The sequence below is a fragment of the Heptranchias perlo genome, chromosome 18, assembly GCF_035084215.1.
Source record: "Heptranchias perlo isolate sHepPer1 chromosome 18, sHepPer1.hap1, whole genome shotgun sequence".
Lineage (NCBI taxonomy): Eukaryota > Metazoa > Chordata > Chondrichthyes > Hexanchiformes > Hexanchidae > Heptranchias > Heptranchias perlo.
Window position 1 is genome coordinate 40,598,290 of NC_090342.1, and position 20,107 is coordinate 40,618,396.

Genomic DNA, 20,107 nt, shown 5'->3' on the forward strand with positions numbered 1-20,107 from the left:
TCTACACAGAATGCCTGCTTCCAGGCAACCTCAAACAGGCAGTTATGAAGCACAGAAACACTGCAGCTGTGACACCAATATCAATTTATAACAATTAGGATTTTGTGGCAATAGTACATCTTCCCTTTAATCAGATGTTGAGCTCTAGGCACATATTACATACAATGCATTTTCTAAATAATCTGAGACAGAATTAGCAGTCACTTGGACAAGTGTGGATTGATTAAGGAAAGCCAGCATGGATATGTTAAAGGCAAATCGTGTTTAACCAACTTGATGGAGTTTTTTGATGAGGTAACAGAGAGGGTAGATGAGGGCAATGCAGATGTGGTGTATATGGACTTTCAAAAGGCAGTTGATAAAGTGCCACATAATAGGCTAGTCATCAAGATTGAAGCCCATGGAACACAAGGGGCAGTAGCAGCATGGATACAGAATTGGCTAAGTAACAGGAAACAGACTGGAGGGAGGTGTACTGTAGTGTTCCCCAGGGGTCAGTACTGGGACCACTGCTTTTCTTGATAAATATTAATGACTTGCACTTGGGCGTACAGAGCACAATTTCAAAATTTGTGGATAACACAAAACTTGAAAGTGTAGTGAACAGTGAGGAGGATAGTGATAGACTTCAAGAGGATATAGACAGGCTGGTGGCATGGGCAGACACGTGGCAGATGAAATTTAATGCAGTAAAATGTGAGGTGATATATTTCAGTAGGAAGAATGAGGAGAGGCAATATAAACTAAAGGGCACAATTCTAAAAGGGGGAGAGGAACAGAGCGACCTGGGCGTATATGTACACAAATAATTGAAGGTGGCCAAACAGGTTGAGAAAGCAGTTAAAAAAGAATATGAGATCCTGGGCTTTATAAAGAGGCATAGCGTACAAAAGCAAGAAAATCAAGATGAACCTTTATAAAACACTGGTTCGGCCACAACTGGAGTATTGTGTCCATTTCTAGGCACCGCACTTTAGGAAGGATGCAAAGGCCTTAGAAAGGGTGCAGAAGAGATTTACTAGAATTATTCCAGGGATGAGGGACTTTAGTTACATGGATAGACTGGAGAAGCTGGGGTGGTTCTCTTTGGAACAGAGAAGGTTGAGAGGAGATTCGATAGAGATATTCAAAATCATGAAGGGTCTAGGCAGAGTAGATAGAGAGAATCTGTTCCCGTTGGTGGAAGGGTCAAGAACCAGAGGACATAGATTTAAGGTGATTGGCAAAAGAACCAAAGGTGACATGAGGAAAAACTTTTTTTAAAAAACACAGCGAGTGGTTAGGATCTGGAATGCACTGTCTGGGGGGGTGGTTGAGGCAGATTCAATCATGGCCTTCAAAAGGTAACTGGATAAATACTTGAAGGGAAAAAATTTACAGGGCTACGGGGATAGGGTGGGGGAGTGGAACTAGCTGGATTGCTCTTGCATAGAGTTGGCATGGACTCGATGGGCCGAACGGCCATCTTCTGTGCTGTAACCTATGATTCTCTCCATAAGTTAATACAAACAAAACTTGTGGTTACTTTTGCTGTGCAATAATTACAAACTTGTTCACAAACCTGTTGGAGCTTACAATGTCTCCACCAGTCAACAATATCCTGGTGATTCATTTTATCAGACAAAATGATGTCATCTCCATCTAATTTTTATTTTTAAAACATTTTAATGGAGATGATGTCACTACATCATACCCTGATTATTGGGAATCATTTTTTCTTTGGAAAATTTACATTGAAAGACTGTGCCAACTATGTCTTCATAACCTGCACCATAAAATAGTGTAAACAAAGTGACAATTCCTGTTCCTAGACACTAGCCAATGACTATTTCTGAAAATGCACCTGTGTGGACATTGGTTGAGGACACAATCTGGTGCAGCTGTGATATCCTTTTGGTCATATTGTCTGCTGCTATCTACCATCAGTGTCCCCTTCAGCAGGGGTGGGGAGAAAATTGGGGGCAGGCAGGGAAGGAAATTCTTGCCATACAATGCTACAAAAGAAATAACTTTAATCATGGAAGGCTTTGTCATAGGTTAAATAAAATACAACATGGACTATTTCAAGATATAATGCACATCCTACCGATGGCACTGATCGTGTTATTGATGACTTTATCGCTTGTGAGTTGCCTAATCAATTCATTGATGGGATATAAATCCTACCTCTTCAAGTTATCTACTTGCTGTACAATCATTTGTAAAATTGAAAGTTTACAAAACTTAGTTTCTGAAAATGGATCTTAACAAACAGCAAATGTTTAAAAAACTATTAGGCGACAAAATTCTTTTGCAAAGGAAATGACTGCAGGATAATAAACATTCCTTATTGTCCAATATAAACTAGTTTACCTCTCTAAACAAAGTGCCGAGACCAACAGTAGTACACAGACTACCAGTGACAAAACAGGTTAATTGGGAATGTAGGTTACTGGACACCGTGCATCTCAGAAATTCCACACGTGTGTCACCCAATTGACTTTTCACATGAAGCCTCAAGTTGAAACCCCACCATTACAGCTGGACCCGATCTTCCTCTTAACAAGTGCACTTTGCAGCAATTAGTACTGGACAGTGATCACTAGTGGGAATCAGGCCGACTTCCCCCTTCCCTAGTTCAGGAACACTCCTCCTGCCACACTAGCTGAGATCACGGATACTAATGGAAACTAGGACCTTCCCAATCTGTACACCCAGTACAAAACCACGCAGTGTATTTAGCCACTGCACCGTAGGGGGCTTTATTGCAAGTTACTGTCGAGCTTTTGTGTTTTGAGTAATTTCTGCTTCACTTTTAAAAAAAACTTTTCGGTTCTAAACAAATACGTCCTTAATCAGAAATAACAGTGCGGAGCTTTTCATTAAAATATAATTCCACCAATAAACATATTAAAAATAATCTAATTGATTTCGCTAACAAATTCCGATTAAAGACACTGGGCCGACAGATCAGTTGACGAATAGACTGAGCAAAGCAGATTCAGTACATTACAACAGTGAATACACTTCAAAAGTACTTCCATTGGCTGTAAAGTGCTTTGGGGACATCCTGAGGTCGCTATATAAATGAAAGTTCTTTCTCCTTTACACTGTCCATTAATAGTAATTGTAAACAATTTTACAACACCAAGTTATAGTCCAACGATTTTATTTTTAATCCCACAAGCTTTCGGGGGCTTACCCCTTCCTCAGGCGGTGTGGATCTTACTCTGAAAGGCGCAAGGTGCTGAATGTCGTATATTTTGACGTGGAAGCCAGTAAAACAGATCCAGGTTGTCTCGAGTTGTTTTTCCCTCTCGCGCCTACATTCTCTCTTAATGGCGGAAAATGTACTGTATTTAAGGATATTTTAAGTCGGCCAAAAAAAATCTCACTCCTTCCCTTTAAAAATAAGCTGGAAGAATTTGCACAACAGGTACAGGAGGCAGGAACTGCACCGAAACGTCAGAAATTCCGGCTTCAAAGGAAGCAATCTCAATCCCACTAATTAATAGTAACGATTTGGTCTGTAGAGACCACTCACCGCGAGAACGAGTTACAAACAATCTCAGGCTGCAAAGTCATCCCGGCGCAGGTCACTTCAACCGTGGCTCCAATCAGCTCGAGAAAACCTCTTCTTACTGCCTGGAAGACTCGCCTTCCCCTTTGTAATTAAAGATTTGTTTAAAAAAAAACAAACAAAACCCTATGTTATTAACCCCTCCCCATTACCTGCACCGCATCTCTGTCCAGGTGACTTTCCTTTCAGCGCAAAACAAACTTCTGATAAGGATTTCTTTAGACAACGCATGCGCGTTGCTTTTCTTTCAGTCCTCACTTCACAAATGGGCTCATTCAGGGAAAAAAAAAAGTAAATTAGATGCGAAGCCTGTTTAAATGAAGAGGACTGTTCAAGGAGGTGAATAAAATAAACCTCAGAAAACCAAACTCCAGTTCCCCTGCAAGCTGGTCAGAATGCGGCCCCGGAGCTCGCGCGGTTGGCAAGGAGACAGCACGCGAACAAACTCAACTCTTAACTTAAGGCGCAAAACAAAAACTTACCCAAGCCTCAAACTACACACCCTGCTTCAGAATTTGAATAGTGGGATTGAGATTGCTTCCTTTGAAGCCGGAATTTCTGACGTTTCGGTGCAGTTCCTGCCTCCTGTACCTGTTGTACAAATTCTTCCAGCTTATTTTTAAAGGGAAGGAGTGAGATTTTTTTGGCCGACTTAAAATATCCTTAAATACAGTACATTTTCCGCCATTAAGAGAGAATGTAGGCGCGAGAGGGAAAAACAACTCGAGACAACCTGGATCTGTTTTACTGGCTTCCACGTCAAAATATACGACATTCAGCACCTTGCGCATTTCACAATGGGCATTTCCGGACTTTCAAAAAATTAGAAATATCAGAAACTAATTATTTTAAGTAAAGTACCAGTTAAAAACTACGTCAAGAATAAGCAATTAATGTGCATTATTTATTCTTTGAAATTGAAATATTAAGCAGTATGTAGTCTTAATGAAAAATGTTTGATAAAGCTTTTCTCTTTTGTTTGTCACCACTAATGTAAATTGCGTCGAAGTGCATTATCGTATTACTGTTTTTATGACGTTATTAGTGGTGAAAATGACACACACATGTTCAGACTTTCCTCTTTCAACAAACGCCTGACAAGATTTTGCATTTTAATAGTATCCCCTTCTAGTGTATGTGTGAACAGGACTGTTAAAGGAGACGTGTGCTTTAGCTTGATGTTGACAATAAGTACTATTATCATTGCAGCACTAACAATTTGTCAAACTAGTTTTATTCACATATACTGTTCAATGTCCTGAAATATTACACACGGGGAGTGAAGACCAAATATAGTCTTCAGGTGAAGCAGGGTTAAAGGATGGGGGATAACTGGACCAGCATGTGCAAACGTAATTGAGTCCCCATTTTAAAGTCACACAATCTGTCCTTAATTTTATCTAATACTTCAATTCTACATTATTTCTATAGTTAAAGTAGCAAAAGCTACACCAATTTGGGAAGCGGAGAAGAGGATTTAGTTGGAGCATAGGAGTTTCTCTGCAATACAGGCTGAAGATGCAAAACTGAGGTGTTGAATAGGCCTTATCTGAACTTCACAGAATACAAATCTAATTTAGTATGGTAGCAATTTTAAAATGTCATCTAGCATACAAATTATCTTTCAGAATTTATAATAATTGAATTCAATATCAATTTTATTCAAAGAAGCATATGTATTACATCGAGTAGTCTTTGTCTCAATCAGGGAGCTTAAAGAAAATGTTAATAATGCATCAATTTAAAGTGTATTGTAAATTAATCATTAAAATTCTAAATTATTTAATTTTTTCCGATAAATGTTTATTTGCCATTGGGCAATTGATGTGTGAATCCAGCATCAGAATGAAAATTAATTTAGAGTATGATTTAAATTTTCAGACATTGACATCTCTGTAGAAAAAGAAAGATTCTATGAGCTGGTTCTTAATTGGTACTAATTTTTACCTTCAACCTGTGCAGGATTTGAGACCATGGGCTTGATTTTAAAACAAAAGTCCGGGTGCATTGGGGGCGGAAGGGTGAAGAAAATCAGCTTTTTGAGGAGGGAGCAGGAATCCCGGCTCCAAGACACCGAAGAGCGGACATGACCCAGAACCATCTGGGTGCACAAGCCGTTCCCAAACCCGGAAGTCCCGCCGGCAATTAAAGCCCGTGGAATGTTATTTAAAGCAGCAATTCACCTAATTAAAGTAGTTAAAAAATGAATAAATGTAATTTAGAATGAAGGCAAGCGATTTCAACGCTGCCTCAATGTATTTCCCCAGCTGCGCGAAACACGGCATTGGGAAGTCGTCGGGTTTCAGTCGGCAGCTATTTGGACATTTAAATCCCCGTTTGACAGATGGGGATAAAAGGTCAGTTATTGCAGCAGGGCACTCAGCTCTTGGCTGGGCGATCTTTGTGTTTAGACTGAAAATTCTTGGTTTCCACTCAGAATTGTTCTGTTTACACATATTTACGAACTTTTCAGACCACCTCAAACTGACACTATCAGGATGGGAGGCGCGATGGCTGCATTCACCAGTACACCCGAGGATGAGGAATATCACCTCGTCAGACACGGCGTGCACTTCCGCCACTTGGAGCTCCACAACACAGTGCTGCGCCACAGGCACCTGCACATTAGCACAGAGGGGAACAACAGAGGTAGCGACGTCACAGGAGGCACTACCCTCGTCAGAGGGTCTACAGACCGATGCTCAGCTTCCTGGACCTCTCTGAGGAGCAGTGCATACAGAGGCTGAGAGTGAGTCGCCAGGTGGTCGCAGACATCTGTAGCCGTCTTCATGCCGAGCTGCTCCTGACTGGGTCTGGCGGCATCTCATTACCCATTGCAGTTAAAGTGACGACTGCCCTCAACCTCTTTGCCTCCGGATCATTCCAGGTTGTCACCAGTAACATCGCCGGGGTCTCTCAGTTGTCTGCACATAAGTGCATAAGACAGGTCACCGATGGTTTGTTTCACAGGGCCTCGCAATACGTCAACTTCCCCATGGACGACTTCAGCCAGACGGAGAGAGCAGTGGGATTCCACTCTGTGGCTGGCTTCCCACAGATGCAGGGTGCAATCCGAGCACCTCCACACGAGCCAGGACTGTTCATCAACAGAAAGGGGTATCACTCCATCAACACTCAGCTCATTTGTGACCACCGCAAAAGATTTCTTCATGTGTGTGCAAGATTCCCTGGCAGCTGCCATGATTCATTAATTCTGAGGGAATTCAACATCCTGGACCTCTTCCATTCACCAAACAGCTTTAGAGGCTGGCTCCTCGGGGACAAGGGATACCCCCTGCACACACGGCTGATGACACCTTTGAGGAACCCCATCAGCAAGCAACAATGTCGATACAATGACAGCCACATTGCCACCAGGTCTGTAATTTAACATGCGATAGTCAGCTGAAGATGCGATTTCAGTGCCTCGATCGTTCTGGGGGAATACTTCAATACGCACCAGTGAGAGTGGGTCGTATTATAGTAGTGTGTTGTGCCTGCACAACACGGTGCAACAGAGAGGGGTTCTGGTTGATGAGGCCCCACCCCTCATTCAGCATCCACGTCTGCAATCAACATTGAGGAGGAGCAGGAGCAGCAGCAGGAGGAAGAGGAGGACGAACCCACGGGCAAAGCAGCGGCTCACCTGGCTGCTCGTGAGGTCAGGGAGTCACTCATATGTGAACGGTTCTCGTAAGATCAGAAAGTGAGAATAATCCAGTCCTCGCAACACCAACACCAGCCCCCACCCCGCCTCACCCCCTGCAAAAAAACAGTCCTGCAACTACACATACACCCACAATAAAGTCACCCACTGGGTGGCATCAAGTGTCGCCGTTCATGATGAAGCACATGAAAAGGCGCTATCACAAAAGGCAGTAAACAAAGGGCAAGACGTGGCAGTAGTGGTGAGAATGATAACATTTAATGTGACTTTAATAAAAAACAAATATAAATGAAAAACATGACAGTTTGTCAGACACCCTTGTGCAGACCTTCGTGATCACAAATCCTTAGCCTTTCTCTTCCTACTACTTCTACGTGGTGCATCCCCTGTGGCTGCAGCAGAGGCAGTGGCAGGTTGATCATGTCCGTGGCTGGACTGCTTAGATGCTTTCGGCCTATGCCCTCTGGGTTTTGGAGCCCATGAGGGCCCCTCCAAAGATTGCTCCAGCTGCACCTGTGCAGGGGCAGACTCGGCCACCTGGAGAGGAGGCAGCATTGCTGGTATTGGTTGAGAGGCGGGCAACGGGTGAGACGTAGGTGCGCTTTGAGTGGTGTCCCCACTTCCATGTCCCCTTTTGCCATCATCCCTCTTCTGGACCAGGTCCACATTACTCCTACCACCCTGCTGGAAGAACAGTTTGGAGGAGATGTGTGATGCCTTGGAAGCCCAGTTGTAAAGTTTCGGTCTGCCTGTTTAAGGCGGCAGAATGTTGTTCACCATGAGTCCAAACGGCTGTTGTCAGAGCCTGAATGGACTCATTTGCAAGCTGTGCTTGAAGCTCCATCACAGACATTCCCACACTTTCCTGCGACACTATCTCAGACATTTCTGCAGTTACCTGTGACACTATCTCAGACAGATGCTCACGTCACTGTGCCAACATTCCACTAATGCAGACTCCTCCATCCTCTGCACTATTGTGGAGAGTGTGCGTGGCACCTGTTCCAGTACCTCGCAAATGTGCTGCTGGCCCTTGATCATTCTCCTTTTAAAGGATGGCCCCCGGTGTTCAGCATCTGCGTCCAGCTGAGCAGCACCTGGAAAGGAGTGCATCCACTGACTTGGACTCTCCACAGCTGCCCCTGCCACCATTGTCTGCTCATGCTCACTTGTGTGTGGTGACTCACCAGGTGCCAACCCAACTAACTGACTACTAGGACCCACCGAGATGTAAGTATCTGCGCTGGTGGATGGCTCGCTAAGATGTGACGGTGCGCCCTGGGAGGCCGGGAGCACCTCTGAGGAATCACCCTCTCCCGTCACTGCGGTCACTGAAGGCCCTGTAAGAGAACAGAAGGCAATATTAAGCATCATCACAGATGTGTCATGTTGTGATGAGCATACTGAGGTGTTCAACATGCCAATCATTGTTAACATCAATTCATGTTGAGTGTGATGAATGTTAAAATTGTGTCACCAGATGTTTGTGGTATGCCAGTCTCGGCTTCCCCGATGGACAGGCGCACAAGATGCAGCTGATCTGCAGGTCCTCCTCCTCCACCTCTGTGAGGACCACTATTTGTTGTGGCTCCCCTCCAGTCCTCGCCCTCTCGCGTACATTTTGCACTGTCTTCTAGAAGGGGAGAAAGTACAGATGTGTGAGTGAGTGATGGTGATGTGGTCAGCCGATGAATGCATTGCTTTGAGTGAGGCTGACCATGAAAGAGGTGCATCAGAGGGTGAGTGTCAGACAGAGACATCACGTTGGATCAGGACTGGGGTGAGTGGTAGTGGTGCAGTCACAAATGGGGAGGTGAGGAAGTGATCAGGAAGTGAAGGTAAATTGAGGATGAGCTTTAAGTGGGTGTGAGGAGTGATGTGATGGAGTAGTCTTGACAGTGCAGAATGATGTGGGGGGGGAGGGGTGATGTGGACCACGGAATGCAGGAGAATCAGTAAGTGTACTCACATTTGCTGACCTGGTTAGGTCATTGAAACGCTTCCTGCACTGGACTCAAGTGCAGGATATGTTGCTTCTGCTGGTGACCTCCTCTGCTATCTCGAGCCAAGCCTTCTTGGTGGCAGAGGCAGGGTGCTTCTTCCTGTCGGCCTGGTAGAACAGTTCCCTCCTCCTCCTCACCCTGGCCAGTAGCACCTCAAGTGAAGCATCGCTGGATCTTGGAGCAGCCTTGCCCCTGTGCTGCTCCATTGTGTCTTCTTGTTCCATGCTCTAGCAAAATCTATTGGAGCAAAGGCCCTTTAAATCTAGACGCTCCAGCTGACAGCCTGTCATGCGGGTGCACAGTCTGCCCACTGCGCAGCTTTCGGACGCCAAACCCAGAAACAAGGTTAATGGCCACCAATTAAGTTGCAATCACATGGGGAAGGTTAAGTAAATATTATCCAGGTTTGCCGCGTGCCCATTGACACCCCCCCCGCCCCCGCCGCCTTAATAAAATCATGCCCTATATGTGGCATGTTGTGATTTTTCTGCATGTACAGCAGTCATGTCTCTAATGAGCAGGGAATCAAAAAAATCAAGCCCCACTCCAGGCCTTGAGCATGCAATCCAGGGTAATGACCTCAGTGCAGTACTGAGAAAAAGGTGCTGTCCTTTGGATAAGATGTTAAACCAAGGTCCCACAAGTGGATGTTAAAGATTCCACGCTACTATCCAAGGAGGAGCTTAGTGTTCTCCTGGTGTCTATATGAACATTACTCCCTCAACCAACACTACCAAAACAGGTTAACTGGTCATTCATCTCACTGCTGTTTGTGGGATCTTACTGTGGGCAGAATGACTGTCCTATTTGCCTACTTAAAACAATAAATGTACATAAGAACATAAGAACATGAGAAATAGGAGCAGGAGTAGGCCAATCGGCCCCTCGAGCCATTCAATAAGATCATGGCTGATCTGGTCCTAACCTCAAATCTAAAATCATGTCCAATTTCCTGCCCGCTCTCCGTAACCCCTAATTCCCTTTACTTCTAGGAAACTGTCTATTTCTGTTTTAAATTTATTTAATGATGTAGCTTCCACAGCTTCCTGGGGCAGCAAATTCCACAGACCTACCACCCTCTGAGTGAAGAAGTTTCTCCTCATCTCAGTTTTGAAAGAGCAGCCCCTTATTCTAAGATTATGCCCCCTCGTTCTAGTTTCACCCATCCTTGGGAACATCCTTACCGCATCCACCCGATCAAGCCCCTTCACAATCTTATATGTTTCAATAAGATCGCCTCTCATTCTTCTGAACTCCGATGAGTAGAGTCCCAATCTACTCAACCTCTCCTCATATGTCCGCCCCCTCATCCCCGGGATTAACCGAGTGAACCTTCTTTGTACTGCCTCGAGAGCTAGTATGTCTTTTCTTAAGTATGGACACCAAAACTGTATGCAGTATTCCAGGTGCGGTCTCACTAATACCTTATATAACTGCAGCAATACCTCCCTGTTTTTATATTCTATCCCCCTAGCAATAAAAGCCAACATTCCGTTGGCCTTCTTGATCACCTGCTGCACCTGCATACTAACCTTTTGATTTTCTTGCACTAGGACCCCCAGATCCCTTTGTACTGCAGTACTTTTCAGTTTCTCGCCATTGAGATAATAACTTGCTCTCCGATTTTTCCTGCCAAAGTGCATAACCTCACATTTTCCAATATTGTATTGCATCTGCCAGATCTCCGCCCACTGTACTTCAAAGCACCTCATTGCATGTAAAGTGCTTTGCGATGTGACAAGATGCTATGAGAATATATGTTGGCTTATATAAATGGAAGTCTTTATTTCTTTAACATATGCTGGCTCCATGTGGGATAACTGTGTGGAGAGCAAACCAGTTTGAGACAGCACATTATGTTAAGCTTGACTCCATTTGCAAACTAGGCAGAAAATGGACAGCAGATAATGACTGCATTCAGTGTGCACAGTAAACCGGTTTTACTAGTTCTTTTGGAGACTGCTGAGGCAATTGAAATGTTGTTTTCTGATGGTGTGCGTTACTTATCACTACAAGGAATGAACATGTGGCCAACCTGCTTCTGTCCTTGTCTTCCCAATTTGTACAAGTCTAGATATGCTGGATAGTGACATTACAGCACAGAGACAGCCACAGAGTACATATCCAGACTTCATCTCAACTGCTGTTTGGTACCAGAAAAGACCTGTAATATTCAACTGCTAGCTCTAAATTATTTCAGCATTTTATCGTCTTTTAAAAAAAGTTACAGACTGGTTATTTTTCTACGTACCTGATAGAAGAAGCTGAACTCGCTGAGCCTAAAAAAACAGTGGGTCGTAAGTGCTGGGATGTGCCCACCGGTGACCTCTTGTGCCGACCCTGACAAAGTTAGTAGGCTCAGGAGGAGGTCAGTCTGTTAACATAATCTGGGTGGGCGCCTGCACCACTAAGTATGCTTCTCGGTTGCCTGCCTACTACCCCTGGCCAAAAACTGTCTATGGTGCTGGGTCCAGTGGAGAAATGCTGGGGCCTTGCCCGGGGAGATGATTGCAGAGCACCATTGGCTGCCTTTATAAGAGAGCCGAAAAGTGCACCTGTAATTTTTCCTATCTTCAGGCATCCAGGCCACAACAGTGTGTGTGTGTGTGTGTGTGTGTGAGATCTACATATATATACACACACCATGCCACATACTAATTTGCTCAATCAGAACAAATGCAGAAAGGGAATACATTTTATGCCATGGGTGATGATGAAAACCGTTTGTGCACAGGAGATTTTTCTCTGATGAGTAAGAACAAAGCACATCATGTGGTGTATGGAATGTTAATGTTTTTTTAATAGGTTTCCTACCATTTCGTTAGCTAATGATTGTCTTGTGATTCTATGACTAATAAGGAAAGGAGTATAGAAACCACTTTTTAATTTGTTAATAAAACAAATGACTTTTGACAAAAAGTCACAATGTTGTTTTCATTCTCTATTTTTTTGCTCTCTTGAAGGTAGTAATTCCGGCAGGAGCATGGCTCCATGGAGATGAGGAGCACCCCCCACCCTCCCCCGTCTCACCCAAGTGACTATTCTTCGTATGTGAGTCTAGACATTCGTCTGCGGAAGAGCTATGGAAATCCTGGATAAACAGTGTAAATGGTGATTACCCTAATGGGTTTAGTAACTTTTGCAGCCAACTTATCCTTATGATGTCACTGGCATAACAAGCATTTCAATTACAGATTGGAATCAAATGAGTTATTGGGAATAGAAATTTTCCTTGGTATTAAATAAGGAAGATCCAATTTAGTTAATTTGACATGCAACATGGCTGTTAACATATCCACTATAAGAAATCTGCTGCAGACTTTCTGGGGGTAGGAGAGGTGCTCAGGCATATCACTTGATGAAGTTAATTATTAATCACTACCACAGTTACTGTCTTCTCCTACCACTGAGAACCTGATTTAATGTTATCTTACTCTAGCGACGTTCCTGATCATCTGACCATTGCAATGGAAGTAGTTCCAGACACCCAGGAAAGCAGCCCAGTCTAAACAGATTATGTTCTCCTCCAGACTACATCAGAAAAAAATGTTTTCAAATCTTTTGTAGATTACAGTCAACAATGTCTTGACTTGGGCAACAGAGGACGAACCAGTTTTAGTGATTCTGCAGTGCGGGGCAAGACTCTGGGCCTCGCTGGATGAGGACTCTGTAAAGGACCCATTCTCCCCAGTACCAATAATTCATAACTTTAAAAAGACGCTCAAGAGCTGGTCCTAGCCTGAATTGTAAGATTACAACTCCTGGTCAACTGTCCATGGCTACTGAATCTCAGGAAGGCCCCCACAATCCTAATAAAAATCTCAAAAACATCGAGGCGCGCAAGTGCTGATCATCCAACAAAATAAGCAAAGATGGCTGAAAGACTCCATTGGGAGCTATCAGTATCAGAACAAAAGGAAGCTGAAATTTGAAGTAAAAGGGTACAATACTTCACCGTGGGAGAGCTCCACTCTCCAAAACTTCGGAAATGGTGTAAAGGCTCAGCGACCCAGATTAATTAAAAGGGCAGTAAGAATTAAAAGGGGATCAATAACCTTGGGTACTTTTTTTTTAAAAGAGCAGCGTAGGCAAAAATGGATTTAAAGGGAGAGCGCCCAAGAGAAGTTAATGTTAAAAGGGGACATTGGAGAGGAGCTAAGTTAAAAAGGAGTGCCTGTGAAAAATAGATGATTACGGGGACCCACCTGAAGTAAGCCAAATTTTAAAAGGAGCACCCAAGGGAAATAAAGATTAAAAGGGAGCACCAGAAAGAAATGAACTCAAAAAGGAAGCACATCAGATTTTTTTAAAAAGTTAAACTAAAAGGGGGAAAATGGGAGAAGTAAGACTAAAAGAGGACCAGCCAAGAGGTATAAAGATGGAAGCTATGAGGTCTGTTTGCTGTAGGAAATTTATAAATGAAAAAGCCAGTTATAATAGATGAGTGAAGAGATGTGTAAACTGTCTGCTGATCAGTCTAAAGAAAGGGTTATAGATTTAGAGAGCAAGGTACAGGAATTTACAAGTTCAGATAGAAGGGACACATATTGATGGTGAGTGGATAGTAACAAATATGTTAAATGAGTCATTGCAGGACAGTAAAATAGCCAGGCTAATTCTAGACCTTGAAAACGATTCATCGAGGTAGGAATGGATTACTACTAAATGTCATCATTCCCACACCAGTGCTGCCAAACTCCATGGGTTTACCCCAGGGCTGCCAAACTCCAGATCACCCCCTTGGTGCTATTAAATGCAGGATCACTCACAGTGCTACCCAAAACCCAGGACTGTCCCCAAATAAAGCCCATCCCACCCGCCACCTTACTAAATACCAAACACCTGCCTCCAACTCATACAGCTTGCATGCCATCTTGCTGTGTATCCTCGGTTTTGAAACCGGTAAGGCATATATATAAAATAAAGATATTCATTTACAATTTACACAGAATAATGGGCAGAGTGGCAGAATTCAATCTCACAATATCAGTAAAAATCCCAGGATACTTTCTAATAAAAATGGAATTTGACTTGTTCAGTCACTGTAAATCAATGACCCTGATGTTATTCCTGCTGCTGTAAAAAATTGTTATAAAACAGCACATCCTCTGACTCATTGTGGGAAATGCAACACTTGATCTGCTATTGACAAAGAAAAAGCATTGTGTATAGCAAACATCTTGTTGCACTAGAATTACATCACAACTATGGCATCACTACATTCAGAAGGATAAATACTGCATCAAAAAAGAAAAGGTTGTTTTTTAAAATCCTGGGCATTCAGAAAACATCAAATTGCAGTGAATGCCATAGTTTGCTTCAAATGCCCTGTACAAGTGTGATTGTGTCCTCCAGAGGAATAAATCATGTACTGCAGCACAGGAATCAAGTGAGGTTGACAGGGAATAGAATGGGGATGGAGGGAACAGAGTGGGGTATTAGCCTCTGTGGTGTACCCCGAATCCTGGGCATGTGATACACGAAGAGACATTTGGGGCTGAAATTCCATTGGACTCTCAACTAAAACTGGTGGGAATGCCGCAAGCTTTGCAGGGCCTGGCATTGCCGCCTGGCCACAGGGTCTAGTTTCCTGGATGGCCTTGTGGGGATGGAACTGAGTGTGGGGGCTTCCTAAGTAGGGAATTCCTATCACCCGGCCCTCAGTCAGGACCCAGTGTTGCATCAGCAGAGTTATGCCTGGTTTACCCAGGTGCACCTCTCTGACACCTGATGGAAGTGGGGACTGCTTAAGGGTCCAGGTTGGGATCATCTTATTTTCCATTTTTAAAGCAGCCCAGAGGGCAAAATTCTTACCTTTTGGGGGAGGGGGGAACTCGGAAACAGGACAGCCTCCCATCCTCGCAAGCTTTGGTTGGGGGTCCAGGCGGCTTTGGTGGGGGGGGGGAGGGGCCCGCAGAGAGAAAAAAAGACACAGGTGGGGTAAAAAAAAATCAAATGTGCTGGTAAGGGATGAAAATGCGATACATAGGTGGGGAACATGTGTAAAATAATGGACTCTCATTTATAATTTTCGCAAAATAATGGGCAAAGTACACAGTCAAAAAAACTAGAAAAATCAATAAATTGATGACAGTAAATGCAAAAAAATGTACGTTAATCTCAACCATGGCTGAAACAATCCAACTGAGAACAGAGCAGGATTTGAACCTGGGATCTTCTTGATCCATTTTAGTGAAGGACACACCACCCACACACTCCACCTTTAAACCTTTCTCACTGGTATTGACCTTGTCGAAGTGAAAACATAAAATGACAGGCAACTCCACCATCTCGAGAAAGAAAAATATCCTTAGAAATTAAATAAAAGAAATTAGTCTTGGGAAATTAAGAAAAACATTTGATAAATTCCAGAAACAATGAGCGAGCTCTCAAAAATATTTATTTTTAAAAAAAGAAAAATCCCAGAAAATAAACATAATCAAAAGTTTTTTTAACATAAGAACTTAAGAAATAGGAGCAGGAGTAGGCCATACGTCCCCTTAAACCTGCTCCACTATTCAATAAGATAATGGCTGATCTTCGACCTCAACTCAACTTTCCCGCCCGATCCCCATATCCCTTGATTCCCTTAGAGTCCAAAAAACTATCGCTCTCATTCATGAATATACTCAATGACTGAGCATCCACAGCCCTCTGGGGTAGAGAATTCCAAAGATTCACAACCTTCTGAGTGAAGAAATTCCTCCTCATCTCAGACCTAAATGTCCAACCCCTTATCCTGAGACTATGCTCCCTAGTTCTAGACTCTCCATCCTCTTAGCATCTACCCAGTTAAGCCCTCTCAGAATCTTATATGTTTCAATGAGCTCACCTCTCATTCTTCTAAACTCCAGAGAATATAGGCCCATTCTACTCAATCTCCCCTCATAGGACAACCCTCTCATCCCAGGAATCAGTCTCGTGAACCTTCGTTGCACCGCCTCCAAGGTAAGTATATACTTCCTTAGGTAAGGAGACCAAAACTGTACACAGTGCTCCAGGTGTGGTCTCACCAAAGCCCTGTATAATTGCAGCAGGACCTCCTTACTCTTGTACTCCAACCTCCTTGCAATAAAGGCCAACATACCATTTGCCTTCCTAATTGCTTGTTGTACCTGCATGTTAACTTTCTGTATTTTGTATACAAAGGACCCCCAAATCCCTCTGAACGCCAACATTTAATAGTTTTTCACCATTTAAAAAATATTCTATTTTTCTATTCTTCCTTCCAAAGTGAATAACCTCACATTTCCCCACATTGTACTCCATCTGCCACCTCTTGCCTACTCACTTAACCTGTCTATATCCCTTTGCAGATTCTTTGGGCTCGATATTACCAGGGCGGCGGGTTCGCGGCGGGGGGGTCGATTGGGCGCGTGGGTAACGCGCCCGGTGAAATCAGTCTGCCCCCGTGCGCAATCGCAGGCTAATTGGAGCCACTTACCTGGTCTTCCGGGTTCCCCACTGCTGAGCTGCGCGTCGGGTGGACTGCGCATGCGCAGTAAGGTCTGTCAGCTGAAGGAGCTCTATTTTAAGGGGCAGTCCTCCACTGACTGATGCTGCAAGAAATAGGAAAAATTACAGCATGGAGCAGCCCACGGGGAAGGCTGCTCCCAGGTTTAATGATGCCTCACTCCAGCTCTTATTGGATGGGGTGAGGAGGAGGGGGAGGACAGAGATCTTCCCCCCGGCAGGCGGGAGGAAGCGGCCTGCCTCTGCCACCAAGAAGGCCTGGCTCAAGGTGGCAGAGGAGGTCATCAGCACCACCAACATATCGCGCACCTGCATACAGTGCAGGAGGTGCTGCAATGACCTAAGTAGGTCAGCCAAAGTGAGTACACTTACTCATTCCCCTACACTCCGTCTGCCACATCACCACCCCCACCCACATCTCCTTCTGCACTGCCAACACTACTCTGTCACATCACCCTTCACACCCACTCAAAGCTCATCCTCATCTTACCTGCACTTACTCACCTCGCCAGTACTCATCCCGCCACTACCACTCAACCCAATCCTCATACAATCTCAAGGCTCTATCTCATACTCACCCTCTCGTGCATCTCTTTCACGGTCAGCCGCACTCAACCTGCCACTACCTGTGCTGCAGCCACAGGGCATGCATCACATATGTGTAGTAGGCAGCGTAAGGCAAACGTGTCATGAGCATGAAGGGGATGCACAAGGGTGTTTGAGATTTGTCATGGTTTTTACTTATATTTAATTTCTGAGCAACTCACATCACATATTATATTGGCACCACTACTGCCACGTCTTTGCGAATCTTGTCTGGTTTGTGCAATAATGCCCTTTCCTGAGGATCACAATGAAGACCCACACCTGATGCCACCCATTGTGTCACTGCAGAGTGGATGTAGGTGTATTTGCAGGGCTCTTTTGTGCAGACGACTGAGAGACATCGGCGATGTCCCCGGTGGCACCCTGGAAGGATGCGGAGGAGCATGACTCTGAGCCTCCGTGTGCACTGCTGCTCAGAGAGGTCCAGGAAGCTGAGCCTTGGTCTGTGGACCCTGTGGCGAGGGTAGTGCCCTCTGCGACGCATCTCTCTCTGCGGTTGCCCTCCCTCCTGCTGTGCAGGTGGATGCGTCACAGCACTCTGTTGTGGAGCTCCACGTGTCAGAGGTGGACGGCATGGCCAGCGAGGCTGGTGATGCTGTTTGCCCTCTGAGGAGGTCATGACTACAGCTACGGCGGCCCCCATCCAGAAGATGTACATCTGAGGGGGTCCGCAAGGTAGGTACATGTGTCTGGACACCGGGGTAAGTGTGCAAGTTGGTGAATTTTATTGTTAGGAGGAGGGTGGTGGAGGCCAAACTTTGTCCAAAGTGACAGAATGTCCTCCTGCAATGAGTGAGGGTCTCCCCCCCCCACCTGTCAAATGGACCTTTGCAGCTGCCACAGGCTGATGGCTGCAACACGTCCATTTGAATTGGGAGTGTTTTCCCCAGTACGGGAAACAGTCCCAGTTGTTTGCAAAATCCCACCCCATGTAAAATATCTCCTTAATCAGGTCTCTAAACGACCTGAAATACCTAAATAAATACTTTACGTGGCACCCCGCCGGCTTTAATTGCCTGCGGGAGTTCCACATGTGGGGGCTGCGCGCGTATGTCAGCGCGTCTGTGGGAAACCCGGAAGTGGGCGGGTTGGAGCTGGGCTCCTGACCCGCTCCGGGATTCCCTGATTTTCAGAGCCCCCCCCGCCAGGAACGCATCCGATAGCGGGTGCTAATATCAAGCCCTTTGTGTAACTCCTCACAGCTTATTTTCCAACCTAGCTTTGTATCATCAGCAAACTTGGATACATTACACTCGGTCCTTTCATCTAAGTCATTAATATAGATTGTAAATAGCTGAGGCCCAAGCACCAATCCTTGCGGCACCCCACTAGTTACCCCTGAGAATTTTTTTTTTTTTTTTATTCGTTCACGGGATGTGGGCGTCGCTGGCAAGGCCGGCATTTATTGCCCATCCCTAATTGCCCTTGAGAAGGTGGTGGTGAGCCGCCTTCTTGAACCGCTGCAGTCCGTGTGGTGACGGTTCTCCCACAGTGCTGTTAGGAAGGGAGTTCCATGATTTTGACCCAGCGACAATGAAGGAACGGTGATATATTTCCAAGGCGGGATGGTGTGTGACTTGGAGGGGAACGTGCAGGTGGTGTTGTTCCCATGCGCCTGCTGCCCTTGTCCTTCTAGGTGGTAGAGGTCGCGGATTTGGGAGGTGCTGTCGAAGAAGCCTTGGCGAGTTGCTGCAGTGCATCCTGTGGATGGTGCACACTGCAGCCACAGTGCGCCGGTGGTGAAGGGAGTGAATGTTTAGGGTGGTGGATGGGGTGCCAATCAAGCGGGCTGCTTTATCTTGGATGGTGTCGAGCTTCTTGAGTGTTGTTGGAGCTGCACTCATCCAGGCAAGTGGAGAGTATTCCATCACACTCCTGACTTGTGCCTTGTAGATGGTGGAAAGGCTTTGGGGAGTCAGGAGGTGAGTCACTCGCCGCAGAATACCCAGCCTCTGACCTGCTCTCGTAGCCACAGTATTTATATGGCTGGTCCAGTTAAGTTTCTGGTCAATGGTGACCCCCAGGATGTTGATGGTGGGGGATTCGGCGATGGTAATGCCGTTGAATGTCAAGGGGAGGTGGTTAGACTCTCTCTTGTTGGAGATGGTCATTGCCTGGCACTTATCTGGCGCGAATGTTACTTGCCACTTATCAGCCCAAGCCTGGATGTTGTCCAGGTCTTGCTGCATGCGGGCTCGGACTGCTTCATTATTGGAGGGGTTGCGAATGGAACTGAACACTGTGCAGTCATCAGCAAACATCCCCATTTCTGACCTTATGATGGAGGGAAGGTCATTGATGAAGCAGCTGAAGATGGTTGGGCCTAGGACACTGCCCTGAGGAACTCCTGCAGCAATGCCCTGGGGCTGAGATGATTGGCCTCCAACAACCACTACCATCTTCCTTTGTGCTAGGTATGACTCCAGCCACTGGAGAGTTTTCCCCCTGATTCCCATTGACTTCAATTTTACTAGGGCTCCTTGGTGCCACACTCGGTCAAATGCTGCCTTGATGTCAAGGGCAGTCACTCTCACCTCACCTCTGGAAGTCAGCTCTTTTGTCCATGTTTGGGCCAAGGCTGTAATGAGGTCTGGAGCCGAGTGGTCCTGGCGGAACCCAAACTGAGCATCGGTGAGCAGGTTATTGGTGAGTAAGTGTCGCTTGATAGCACTGTTGACGACACCTTCCATCACTCTGCTGATGATTGAGAGTAGACTGATGGGGCGGTAATTGGCTGGATTGGATTTGTCCTGCTTTTTGTGGACAGGACATACCTGGGCAATTTTCCACATTGTCGGG

The 20,107-nt window shown here is 45.2% G+C and overlaps 1 protein-coding gene across 6 annotated transcripts in view; it reads right to left on the minus strand.

Annotated features, from left to right (window-relative positions):
• The window catches only part of LOC137334795 (rho GTPase-activating protein 8-like), a 69,050-nt gene extending 63,406 nt beyond the window's left edge, over positions 1 to 5,644 (minus strand). For 2 of the 6 annotated variants that reach the window (XM_067999779.1, XM_067999774.1), the window contains exon 1: positions 3,712 to 4,035. The gene's annotated coding sequence lies outside the window, so the exon portion shown is untranslated. The other 4 variants (XM_067999778.1, XM_067999777.1, XM_067999776.1 and 1 more) reach the window with 4 other exon arrangements.
• Positions 5,645 to 20,107: the final 14,463 nt, after the last annotated feature.